This window comes from Poecilia reticulata, chromosome 3 (assembly GCF_904066995.2).
Source record: "Poecilia reticulata chromosome 3, P_reticulata-male-v2, whole genome shotgun sequence".
In the NCBI taxonomy this organism is placed as follows: domain Eukaryota; kingdom Metazoa; phylum Chordata; class Actinopteri; order Cyprinodontiformes; family Poeciliidae; genus Poecilia; species Poecilia reticulata.
This window is the reverse complement of record NC_088832.1, coordinates 2,528,367-2,540,732: the sequence shown is the minus strand read 5'-3', so window position 1 is coordinate 2,540,732 and position 12,366 is coordinate 2,528,367. Positions and strand designations below refer to the sequence as shown.

The window sequence follows — 12,366 nt, the reverse complement described above, 5'->3', positions numbered from 1 at the left end:
CAATTTTGTAAAAAATAATAATAAATGGTGGCTTACTCAGTCATTTTTTTGTGAACGAGCTGCCCAGTATGTCACAACGTATAGAATGCCGCGCTACAGCTCCATAAGCTGGTTTTCCCACAAGCGTACCATCAATACCCAAACAAACACAAGAAAATAGCTTTTGAGTAGCTGTCCACTGTGAAGAAACTATGCAGGAAATATCAGGGCAGACATTTAATCCAGCTGGGGAGAGACGGCAGCAGAAACATCCACCGGTTCACGGTGACTCCAGACCTGCTGCCGACGCTCAGCGTCATCCGAGGACGTCTCTGATCATCGACGCCGCGGCACAACGAAAGCAGAGGAAGGACGGCTACTAAATCTTTTAGACGTTGCAGTGAGAACATACAGCGCTGTGTGAGAACGGCCCGTCAATTCCCAGCTCTTCTCTTAATGAAGCGCTTGCAGGTTTTTGTCTCGTTCTGACATTTCAGAGTAAAGCCCTCTCTTTCCAGGTGTGTAGCCTGAGGATAAAAATGTTCAAGTGTATAAAATTGGCTTGGGCTGAGATCACAAGAAGAAAGGAGGACCTAAAGTGGATTTTTTTTTTTTTTTTTTGCATGAAGGTCTTTATTAGCTCGGGGAGCTGAATTTCTATTACATAAGATAAGAAGAAGGCTGACAAAATGGATTGTGTCATTTACTGAAATTAGAGGTGTTCCAGACATGATCTGTGCAGAGTCTAATTAGAATCTACAGAGGATTTAAATGTACTTTTAGTGATGATCCCTTGGTGGAAGGCTTCTTTTATTGCCTCCTCTACAGTGTCAAAGGTTAAATCCCACATTTCTTCTTCCTGAACACCTTCTTTTATGCACTAATAACCATGACATATGCTATTACTGTAATAGGGGTAACTTATTCAGGAGGCGGTTTGGTGTAAATGACATGTAAGCGTGACAATAAGGATACTGCGTCTCATTAATTGCTTGAACATTAGTGCTATTATCAAGATCTGTATCGGATCACATAATGATTTACTGAATGTGTTTTGAATATTAAGTGTTCTTTGTTTCAGTAAATCGGTGCTTATTTGATCATTCCTCTCTGCGCTGAAAGGGGCTCAGTAAAGGTCTAAACCAGATTGACCGGGAATCCAACAATAAATAGATGATTCCAGGAAAATCTGAACGGAAACACACATTTTCAGCTTAGGACGCAGAACAGTAAAGTAAGTGGAGTCGTATGCAAAGGCCTTCAGAGACGAAGGTCTGCTTTGTTCAGAGAGCCGAATGCTGAAGGCTCAACCCTACACTCATAATAAATATATGTGAATTCTTCCAATATTTTACAGTGCTTTTTTTCTGTTTTTGGACAGTCTTCACTAACTTTTCCTTGATTTTCCTGAAGGTTGCTTTATTAATCATTAGAGTAGAAACCTTTTAATGTCATCATTAATATTTAATGCCTCATCTTACGATGAATATGATTCTCCCGTTGGAGTAGAACTTCATGTTTTTCCAGTGATTATGTCTTAGCTTGTGGCATTCAGGGGTTTGCCTAATTGGAAAATTAAAATATATGGGAAATAAAAACTTTCTGCAGCTACTTTCAGTGATACTGTTGCATAATATACACAAGTTATAGCATCACCTTTTCTGAAAATCTGCAACAGTTATCAGATGCAAAATGACTCATTTTAGATAAAATATGATGTCCAACAAAAAGCCCAGAGGTTGAACAATGGTTCTGATGTATGACTTATTGCTGATGGAGAACAGACATCATGTTTATGCGCCAGTTATTAAAGATGATTTGAGCTGAATGTGGTTAGGGAATACATTTGTAATTGTTCACCTTTCACAAGAGAGTAACACATTCTTAAAGAGGCAGTACTTTGTAAAATCCGCTTTTCTTTAGCTTTGTATTGTTATCCACTCATAAAAAACGCACCTGCAGTGTTGGTTTGATTCTTTCATGCAGGTTTGAGACATCCTTTAATCTCCATGGTAACCATTCAGCTGTGTAAAATGCCTCGGTGGATCTAGCTCCGCCTTCCAGACACAGCTCCTCCTCAGAGCTGCAGTTTCTGAGCTTCCGCCTCACACTGTGCAGCCAGCGGTGACTTCCTGAAAGTCCAAGTTCAAGGCATTAAATTAGGAAGTCAAATTTGTTTCGAATCATATTTGATGTGTGCAGCATTTTTATAACAACTGAAGGTGGCAGTTTGATTGTGCTATAAAATGTCACTAGTAAGTTTGAAAATACATAATGATGTCCCTTTTAAACAACATATGCAAATCTTTAACAAGTTTTCTTTAGTAAAGACAAGGACAAATATGCTGATTACAGCATTCTTGAAAAAAAAAACTTGATTAGAACTGGAAGAAAGTGAACCTTAATTAAACTCTGAGAACATTTTTAGAATTTCTTAACTAAATTGTTACATTTCTTAATCAATGAATATTAGGCATAAAAAGGAACTGTTGAACCCAACTGTCCAAATAAGAAATACAATCAAATAAGAAACTTCACATGTTATCATGCAACACATTGCAAAACAAGTCGTAGCTCTTAAACATTGCAACCATAAACTTCAGTGTAGTTTTTTATTTTTATAGATCAGAATGAATCAGAAACTCATTTTGAAACAAAAGGGAAAATAAACATTACATTAAATATTTTATAAATAAATGTATCCCATGCATTATAATCACCCCAATTTATTCCGATACCCCTGAATAAAATGCAGTGCAACAAGTTGTCTGTAGAGGTCGCTAGCAATTAGGCCAAAGCTTTTGGAGCTGACAAAGAACAGCAGCTGACTAATAACACCTGAACCGTCCAAACGAAGTGTGTGCAGCTCCAGGAGCCAGTGGGAAACCGCTCCACACATTTATCACATCTAAGCTCTGCTACTGCAACGCTGCTGCACCCATGTCCCAACATAATGCTCAGAATGACTTCACTTCATCTGAAATGATCCAACTGAAACACTGACAGATCATGTTTCTCTATACGGTGACATAACTGAATGAAGATCTTATTGTTCTTATCAGTAAGAACTTAGGATGCAGAACAGTAAAGGAAGAACTAGAAAATTCCTGCAGAAATTTTAAAGGGGCATGCCAAAGTGTGCCCGTCGGCTTTGAGCCAGTGTTTTTATACTAAAAATTAGCATTAATGCTAAAGAAAGCTGCAACGTAGTCAATAACCTGTGGAGAGGCAGAAGCATGTAGAATAATCTGTACTTGTACCATTCATTATGTTAAAATTGATGCATATGCTAAAATTAGCCAATATGCTAATGTTAGCTCAAATGCTGGCAGTAGGATGTGGAGCAACACGACCATGTTGTTTTAATTTTACTACTCTATTCAGTATACTAAACATTTCTAATTAATGAGAAAATTAGGTAAAAGCTAACTTTAGGTAAAAGTGCTAGTGCACTAGTCATAGACAGTGAAATGCTAACTTTTGTACAAATGCTAATGACCTGCCTTGCTGAGCATCACCGCTCTTTTCCTACGAATCCTCTTCTGCTCTCTGTCAGGTTTGTGATCTGTAGCATCGCAGGCGCTGCGTCTGTGCCGCTGGTTCCTTAAAGGAGCAGCGACGTTATTTTCTGTCCATAGACTTTTAATCAGCTATTTATTCTTATTTATGTCAGATTTTAACATGGGGGGACATATGTGTAATGGTTATAGTCTTGAATCAGTAGTATAATGCTGAAAACACAAGCAGTTGTAAATACCAGTAAACCCTACAGTGCAGTCCTGGGGAGCTGCAGTTCCAGACACTCTGTTCTTCTGTTGCTATGGTAATTAATCCCCTGCAGCTGTGAGAGCCAAAGAGCGGGAAAATCCTCTTCAGACACAGTTTCTATACTTGGGAGACACCAGGCGTCAGTCTGAAGGACCCTGACAAAAAGCATAAGCCCTAGCAAATTTTTGTAAACATTGTACATGAGCAGGCATGTGTATCTATGTTATGACCAACTTTCAGACCAATAGGGCGATATTTATGCCTGTGAGGGGGATTTAAAAAGGGTTTTTGAGTCAGCCATAAACAGTCCTGTGTGTGTGTTTCATAGAGAAAGATTACTGATTCTGTGAGACACAAAATCTCAAATTTTTTCGTTTTTATTAATTTATGTAATCATTTTAACTCCAATCCCCAATAAAAGTAATAGCTCACTTGCCGGGATTGAGCCGCACGTTTTGATACCACTTTTGTGGGTCAGCATGCAGCGGTACGAGCCGCATTAACGGTAACGGAAGAATAATAAATTATATTTATAACTAGAAAATTCCTGCAGAAATTTTAAAGGGGCATGCCAAAGTGTGCCCGTCGGCTTTGACGCAGCGTTATGATGTTAAAAATTAGCATTAAGCAATCATGCTTAAGAAAGCTTCAGTGTGGTCAATAACCTGCGGGGAGTCAGAAGCATGTTTTCTTAAGCTGTACTCGTACGGTAGTATGAGCATTTTTGCTCATTTTAGTATGTTGCATAAGCTAAAATGAGCCAAAATGCTAACAATAGCATGAATGCTATTGGAGCATCAGTAGCATGTTGTCTGTCATTACTTGCGTCACACATGGCAGACCAATCCTTGCTCCGACCAAGCTTCCAACCAACAAAAAAACCTGACCTGTGTAACAGGTCACAAACACGAAAAAAGTCTTTTTAAATCCTGAAATTATTCAAATAAATTCTTCATAAACCCAATATATTACCCGGATAACAGTTTATATATTAACCTGATAACAGTTTATGACGGAGTATTTCCTTGCAAACGGCTACGTTTTTAGCCTTAGCTCTCTGCTAAAAGGAAAAGTACAACACGATGAAAATGTAAGAAAATAAAAACAAAACTCACCAAAACCGATGTAACTTAGTTCTCATTAAATCCCAGTCAGTTTTCGACCAGGTAATTTATGTTTTCTCAACTATATTAAGCGTTTCCGTTCATCACCGCTCTTTTCCTACGAATCCTCTTCTGCTCTCTGTCAGGTTTGTGATCTGTAGCATCACCCAGGCGCCGCGTCTGTGCCGCTGGTTCCTTAAAGGAGCAGCGACGTTATTTTCTGTCCACAGACTTTTAATCAACTATTTATTCTTATTTATGTCAGATTTTAACATGGGGGACATATGTGTAATGGTTATAGTCTTGAATCAGTAGTATAATGCTGAAAACACAAGAAGTTGTAAATACCAGTAAACCCTACAGTGCAGTCCTGGGTAGCTGCAGTTCCAGACACTGTGTTCTTCTGTTGCTATGGTAATTAATCCCCTGCAGCTGTGAGAGCCAAAGAGCGGGAAAATGCTCTTCAGACACAGTTTCTATACTTGGGAGACACCAGGCGTCAGTCTGAAGGACCCTGACAAAAAGCATAAGCCCTAGCAAATTTTTGTAAACATTGTACATGAGCAGGCATGTGTATCTATGTTATGACCAACTTTCAGATCAATAGGGCGATATTTATGCCTGTGAGGGGGATTTAAAAAGGGTTTTTGAGTCAGCCATAAACAGTCCTGTGTGTGTGTTTCATAGAGAAAGATTACTGATTCTGTGAGACACAAAATCTCAAATTTTTTCGTTTTTATTAATTTATGTAATCATTTTAACTCCAATCCCCAATAAAAGTAATAGCTCCCTTCTCGGGTACGAGCCGCACGTTTTGATACCACTTTTGTGGGTGGGTACGCAGCGGTACGAGCCGCATTAACGGTGACGGAAGAATAAATATATAACTAGAAAATTCCTGCAGAAATTTTAAAGGGGCATGCCAAAGTGTGCCCGTCGGCTTTGAGCCAGTGTTTTTATACTAAAAATTAGCATTAATGCTAAAGAAAGCTGCAACGTAGTCAATAACCTGTGGAGAGGCAGAAGCATGTAGAATAATCTGTACTTGTACCATTCATTATGTTAAAATTGATGCATATGCTAAAATTAGCCAATATGCTAATGTTAGCTCAAATGCTGGCAGTAGGATGTGGAGCAACACGACCATGTTGTTTTAATTTTACTACTCTATTCAGTATACTAAACATTTCTAATTAATGAGAAAATTAGGTAAAAGCTAACTTTAGGTAAAAGTGCTAGTGCACTAGTCATAGACAGTGAAATGCTAACTTTTGTACAAATGCTAATGACCTGCCTTGCTGAGCATCACCGCTCTTTTCCTACGAATCCTCTTCCGCTCTCTGTCAGGTTTGTGATCTGTAGCATCGCAGGCGCTGCGTCTGTGCCGCTGGTTCCTTAAAGGAGCAGCGACGTTATTTTCTGTCCATAGACTTTTAATCAGCTATTTATTCTTATTTATGTCAGATTTTAACATGGGGGGACATATGTGTAATGGTTATAGTCTTGAATCAGTAGTATAATGCTGAAAACACAAGCAGTTGTAAATACCAGAAAACCCTACAGTGCAGTCCTGGGGAGCTGCAGTTCCAGACACTCTGTTCTTCTGTTGCTATGGTAATTAATCCCCTGCAGCTGTGAGAGCCAAAGAGCGGGAAAATCCTCTTCAGACACAGTTTCTATACTTGGGAGACACCAGGCGTCAGTCTGAAGGACCCTGACAAAAAGCATAAGCCCTAGCAAATTTTTGTAAACATTGTACATGAGCAGGCATGTGTATCTATGTTATGACCAACTTTCAGACCAATAGGGCGATATTTATGCCTGTGAGGGGGATTTAAAAAGGGTTTTTGAGTCAGCCATAAACAGTCCTGTGTGTGTGTTTCATAGAGAAAGATTACTGATTCTGTGAGACACAAAATCTCAAATTTTTTAGTTTTTATTAATTTATGTAATCATTTTAACTCCAATCCCCAATAAAAGTAATAGCTCCCTTCTCGGGTACGAGCCGCACGTTTTGATACCACTTTTGTGGGTGGGCACACAGCGGTACGAGCCGCATTAACGGTGACGGAAGAATAAATATATAATAATAATAACTAGAAAATTCCTGCAGAAATTTTAAAGGGGCATGCCAAAGTGTGCCCGTCGGCTTTGAGCCAGTGTTTTTATACTAAAATTAGCATTAATGCTAAAGAAAGCTGCAACGTAGTCAATAACCTGTGGAGAGGCAGAAGCATGTAGAATAATCTGTACTTGTACCATTCATTATGTTAAAATTGATGCATATGCTAAAATTAGCCAATATGCTAATGTTAGCTCAAATGCTGGCAGTAGGATGTGGAGCAACACGACCATGTTGTTTTAATTTTACTACTCTATTCAGTATACTAAACATTTCTAATTAATGAGAAAATTAGGTAAAAGCTAACTTTAGGTAAAAGTGCTAGTGCACTAGTCATAGACAGTGAAATGCTAACTTTTGTACAAATGCTAATGACCTGCCTTGCTGAGCATCACCGCTCTTTTCCTACGAATCCTCTTCCGCTCTCTGTCAGGTTTGTGATCTGTAGCATCGCAGGCGCTGCGTCTGTGCCGCTGGTTCCTTAAAGGAGCAGCGACGTTATTTTCTGTCCATAGACTTTTAATCAGCTATTTATTCTTATTTATGTCAGATTTTAACATGGGGGGACATATGTGTAATGGTTATAGTCTTGAATCAGTAGTATAATGCTGAAAACACAAGCAGTTGTAAATACCAGAAAACCCTACAGTGCAGTCCTGGGGAGCTGCAGTTCCAGACACTCTGTTCTTCTGTTGCTATGGTAATTAATCCCCTGCAGCTGTGAGAGCCAAAGAGCGGGAAAATCCTCTTCAGACACAGTTTCTATACTTGGGAGACACCAGGCGTCAGTCTGAAGGACCCTGACAAAAAGCATAAGCCCTAGCAAATTTTTGTAAACATTGTACATGAGCAGGCATGTGTATCTATGTTATGACCAACTTTCAGACCAATAGGGCGATATTTATGCCTGTGAGGGGGATTTAAAAAGGGTTTTTGAGTCAGCCATAAACAGTCCTGTGTGTGTGTTTCATAGAGAAAGATTACTGATTCTGTGAGACACAAAATCTCAAATTTTTTAGTTTTTATTAATTTATGTAATCATTTTAACTCCAATCCCCAATAAAAGTAATAGCTCCCTTCTCGGGTACGAGCCGCACGTTTTGATACCACTTTTGTGGGTGGGCACACAGCGGTACGAGCCGCATTAACGGTGACGGAAGAATAAATATATAACTAGAAAATTCCTGCAGAAATTTTAAAGGGGCATGCCAAAGTGTGCCCGTCGGCTTTGAGCCAGCGTTACGATGCTAAAAATTAGCATTAATGCTAAAGAAAGCTGCAACGTAGTCAATAACCTGTGGAGAGGCAGAAGCATGTGGACTAAGCCCTACCTGCACCATTAAATATGTTAAAATGAATGCATATGCTAAAATTAAATGCTAATATTAGTCTGAAGAATGCACATCACTCACATGTTTGCCATCATTGACTTACTCCATTCAGCAAGTAGTTCTAAATGCCAGCTCAGCTCTGCTCTGTAATAATTGAACACTGCATCTGTCATTCAAGTTAGTCACAGGTGGAGACAAAATTATCTCTTAATTCCTCTTTGAAATCAATAAAATATTTCTAAATGTATTTATCAGTGAATATGGTCACGTATAAAGGTATGTTAATGGACTTCATGACTGTGACAAAAATTTTAATAAAAAAAAAACCACACAAACAGGTCACAGTTTAAAAATATATATATTGAGCTTTTGTTAAAGATTTCTACAAACTTTTTACAGGTGAAGATTACAGTGAACAAAAATTACAACATTTAAAGAATACAACAAATTAAATTGAAAATTGGATGCCTCTGCAATAAAAATATTTTGCTATCTTTTTTTATTTTACATGTGTCCTGTCCGGTCGTGTGGCACTCAGGGTTGTTTTCTGAGTGTCAAGATGAGACCCAACAGTTTTACTTTCACAAGCGAAACATTATGGCTTCTGCCATAATGATCCACTTGTTATAAATATGAAACTATTAAACATATACATATATGAAAAACAATTTGAAACAATATAAAAAACTGCTTCTTCTCCAAAGCTCTTTTATTTGGCCAAGTAGTTCTTCGGCATCCAATCTGGAGTGACACATCACGGACTCTGTAGTAAAAAAAACAAAAAAAAGACAAAACAAAAAAAGACAAAAAAACAAATTAATATACATGACATTTTTAAACATCTATTTGATTTATGAATGAATAAAGTAAAAATGAAACTTTGTTTAAACAAAGGTTTCTGATTAACATAGATAACCAAGGTCACCCAAGAAAAAAAGAGCAGACACACTGGATTCCTCCCATCAAAACTACATATACAACATCATTAATCTCAAGTTAAAATAAACAAAATCTGCAAATATATTAGCCTTAATTAGTCATGTACTTATCTGGTCAGACTGCACCACCTGGGACATCTCAAGAAACAAGAACTCCATCTTCTCCTCAGATTGGGTGAGTGTCCAAGCCCATGAGGTAGGTGAGAGTGTCTTGGACTAAAAATACACAGTCATTCCATCAATAGACAGCCATCATCAACAACAAAAAAGTAACTACTTTTGAGGTTGCTACAATTTAGATACATTTGCTACATTTCATGGGCCTAACCTCCAGGTCTCGTTTCCTCTCTCTCTTCTTGGGCAGCCTCCATAGGATCATTTCGCTTGAAACTACCTGCAAAACAACCTGCTAAAACAGACTAAAACTGGGAGAAAAAGGGTTAAATCCACCAAAACCAGACAAATTCTCACCATGTGGAGGGAGTCTAACAGGACAAATGTGAGTTTAACTTTTGTTCTGCTAGAGACGTGAAGGTAACCACTAGGAGGCTGCAGCAGTAAAAATGCAGTGTGATTGGGGAGCGATGAAAAAAGGAGAGCTTTAATTAAATGACGCAAATAGTGACGAATAAAAAAAGGAGTTTCGCAAAAAATTATCAAAGAAGGGCAACAGGTACTCTAACTGGATTAGAAAAATAAGGAAAAGTCTGGGCCACATTGAAGACCTATTTAAAACTATTTTTATTTCAAAACAGAACAGAATATAAATGTAGTAGCTGATTGTTTTATCTACTTCTCCCTGGTGCAATATTTCCAACAACTCCTCTGACAGAGAACCGATGAGTGTTTCAAGATCAGCCACTTTCGTATTCTCAAAGCTCAAACAAACTTTCATGTGCACATACAAACCCTATTTATGAAGCCTCCTTTCTATGGAACTAAATAAGTACTAAAAAGATTCACAAAGTGTACAAGAATATTTGTAAGCCTACAGCAAAATCCACAAGCATACACCATAATTCACAAATGTGCACAATGAATAAACATATAGCAAACCTACTGCAACAATGATTTAAGAAAAACAATCCACAATGCCTTCTGATTGTCACATGTACGAAGGAAACAGTCAGATAAAGTGACATTAAAAATGAAGTGAGATCTTGACATTTTCTCCAAAAAGAATCCCATGTTATGAATTCAGGGTTAAGATGTACAGTGCTTACAAAGTAATTATACCCCTTGAATTGTTCCATACTGAGACATTACAACCACAAATATATTTCATCGGAATGTAATATGAAAGACCAAACTGAATCCCCCTTATGATGAGTGAGACCGTTTGATTCAGTGCTCCCTCACTCAGACACAGGTCACCGGAGAACACCCTACCATGCCTTTTTTCAAAAAGGGGGAACCGGATGGTGTGATCCGAATAAGCCTCCCTGGCAAGGTCTATTTGGGGGTCCTGGAGAGGAGGCTCTGTCGGATAGTCACCAGGGTGGAACACTTTGCGGGGGTTCTTCTGGGAGTATGGAGCACCGGACCCTATGTTAGAGGCTGTTAGGTTCCTGTGTGACCGGTACCAGAGTCTGGTGTGCATTGCCAGCAGAGTCAGACTCGTTTACTTGGTGGAGTCCAACTCTCAGCAGAAATGAACCAAACTTACTGTCAACAATGCAGACCAAACTCTGGCACCAGTCACACAGAAACCTTACAACCCGTATCAAAAGACCTTGGATGCCATACTCCCAGAGAACCCCCCAGAAGGTTCCCAGAGGTACACTCTCAAATGCCTACTCCAAGTCCACAAAACACATGTAGATTGTTTGGACAAACCCCCATGCATTCTCCAGGACCTTACAGACCCTCCTTTCCAGGACCCCAGAAAAGACTATGCCAGGGAAAAATCATCAGTGTTGTCTTGTGGATCAAAAGCGACCCATTGGCATGTTTAGCTGTAGAAAAAATATCTTAACCCTGGTGCGATAGTAACTCCTCGTTTACTCCTCTTGTCCTACGGGTCAAAAATGACCCACCCTAACAAAAGCCCATAAATAAAACAAATTGATACAATTTTAAATCCAAAATTTATTTTGCATGATGACACAATCTGTTATTTATTAATTCAATTAAGTTTAATTATTTTTTTTATCATGTAAAATTGTCTTTGAACAGCATTACACCTTTTTTTCTTTTTACCACAAACCAAGTGTCATAAGTTTTCTTTTACACAGTAAAGATTTATTATTGAAATTAGATCAATGTTAAGTTATTACTTCTGGATTAATTATAATGAAAGAGAAAAAGTCAAGAATTTGGATCTTTTTTATCAACAGTTCACTCTTTTATAATTTACTTATAATGTTGAAGGACGTTGTATGATAGAAGAATTTTTATAATTGATGTCCTAAACTATATAAAAGAATAACTGTTGACAAAAAAGTTAGATTGTTGACTCTTTCACCTTTCAGTATAGTTAATTCAGAAGTAATTACTTCACATTTAAATAATTATAATAAACCTTTACTGTGTAAAAAAAACCTTATGGCAGCTGGTTGTTCGTAAAAAGAAACGTTTAATACTGTTGGTTGTCTTTTTATGTTGTGTACCAAAAAAAAACACATAAAAATGAATTAAACTTAATTTAATTGATAAGATCGTTTCATCATGCAAAATAGATTTTGGATATCAAATTCAAGTTGCTTTATTTTGGGGCTTCTTTTGACCCGTTTTTTTACCCGCTTTTTGACCCATAGGAGAAGGGGAGTAAACAGAATGTGACGATCGCACCAGGGTTAAGATATTTTTTCTACAGCTAAACATGCCAATGGGTCACTTTTGATCCACAAGACAACACTGATACGGTCAACGTCTTACCTTGACCGTAGCAGACTCGGAAGCAGAGAGTGCCAGAAAGTTCCAGAAGCTTCAGCGGCTTGGGAATTCATGTCAGCCAATCAGAGATTGGCATTTTCCAGCCTGTATGACGTGTCCTACAGCTGACCAGTCAGCTCAGCTAAACAACAATTTTAAAAAATGCAACAAAAAAGCTTTTTTTTTGAGACTGTCAACACAGCTGGCTGGCAGATTTAGCACCTTACGTCACAGGCGTAGGAACAAAATGT

At 38.2% G+C, this 12,366-nt stretch overlaps 1 long non-coding RNA gene across 1 annotated transcript; it reads right to left on the bottom strand.

The window, feature by feature from the left end:
- Window positions 1-8,642: 8,642 nt before the first annotated feature.
- On the bottom strand, window positions 8,643-12,034 carry LOC145551035 (uncharacterized). The gene is made up of 2 exons (XR_014086793.1): window positions 9,570-12,034; window positions 8,643-9,457 (listed from the first exon to the last, which is right to left on the bottom strand). It is a non-coding gene; the product is annotated as an uncharacterized LOC145551035 (long non-coding RNA).
- Between the last annotated feature and the right edge of the window lie 332 nt (window positions 12,035-12,366).